Here is a 1,232-nt window from a genome sequence, read left to right as displayed (position 1 = left end):
ATAGATAGATAGATAGATAGATAGATAGATAGATAGATAGATAGATAGATTAGATAGATAGATTAGATAGATCGATCTTTATTGTCATTGTTGCACTGAAAAGAACACTGCGGTCCACAGACAATGAACAACGAACTAATTTTTGCAGCTCCCGTAATGCAAATAATCAAAACATTAAAAAAGGTAAAATAAGAGGTTAAAAAACAAATTAAAAGTAAGATAAAATAAGTTAAAAATGTAAACAACAACCGTAGCAAATAAATTAACATTAAAAAAGACAAAATAAGAGGTAGAAAAAGAGTACTAGAAATTGTTTGCCAATTAAAACCTGGTTATTATAAACTGGCAACTTTCACATAAGTAGCTACAGTGTTAAATTTATCAAACAAATTGATTTGTTAGCTTGTTCCTAGCATACACTACACTTCCCATGATGCTTCGCGCGCCGCTCTCCGTGACTCCTCCCTCCTCCGGTGTCCTGGCGGAACACAGCCTCTGCTGGCGAAGCGGCCACTGCGCAGAGTGGGCTGAGCCGAAGAGCTCCGTGTGACTGCTGCCGCTGCTCTGAAATGCTCGCAGTTTGCGGGACGAGCCAACATCTGTCTCTCTCTCTGTCTTTCACACACACAGAGAAAAAAACACCGCCTCTCGAGTTGTTTTTATTTTTTTGTTGCCTCCATTCAACACGGGGAGGCTGGGACGAAGCAGCTAAAAACTGAATCTGAAATCCGAGCGCGTCGACTCGACACCAGCCGCTGAACGAACGCGGATTGGTCAACGTAAAGGTAAGTCAGCTCTCACATCTGTATGTAAAAGTTGTGTTTTTGTTTTCGGGAACCTGGTWAGCGTGAGGGTGTGCGTGTAGCTGGGGAAACTTCACGCATCTGTCAGAGAGGGAGGACTGCGGCACTGGGAGCTAAAAACTGACAGACAGAAAGAGACTTGTTGCCCCCCATTTCTGTCCTGTGCTGCATTTTAGGCTTTTCCTCTTACAACAAATCATGCTTACTGATTAATATTGATGCAACACAATAATATGCAYATTATAATACAGTTCTTGTATGATTAGTTTAGACTGGATTAGCCATTTTAACAGAACATTTAGGGGAAACTGCCATTTAAGACTGAACTATATTTGTGTTTAGATGCAAATCAACTTCCCCGTTATTGAGATGTGACACACACACACACACACACACACACACACACACACACACACACACACACACACA

At 41.3% G+C, this 1,232-nt stretch overlaps 1 protein-coding gene across 1 annotated transcript in view; it reads left to right on the top strand.

Annotated features, from left to right (window-relative positions):
- The first annotated feature begins 503 nt into the window (after window positions 1–503).
- pag1 (phosphoprotein membrane anchor with glycosphingolipid microdomains 1) overlaps window positions 504–1,232 on the top strand; it is a 36,440-nt gene continuing 35,711 nt past the window's right edge. The window contains exon 1 of the mRNA XM_014031867.1: window positions 504–785. The gene's annotated coding sequence lies outside the window, so the exon portion shown is untranslated. The remainder of the gene's footprint in view (window positions 786–1,232) is intronic.

The sequence above is a fragment of the Austrofundulus limnaeus genome, unplaced genomic scaffold (assembly GCF_001266775.1).
Source record: "Austrofundulus limnaeus strain Quisiro unplaced genomic scaffold, Austrofundulus_limnaeus-1.0 Scaffold1339, whole genome shotgun sequence".
In the NCBI taxonomy this organism is placed as follows: Eukaryota; Metazoa; Chordata; class Actinopteri; order Cyprinodontiformes; family Rivulidae; genus Austrofundulus; species Austrofundulus limnaeus.
Note: the sequence above shows the minus strand (reverse complement) of the source record. Positions and strands in the feature narration are given on the sequence as shown.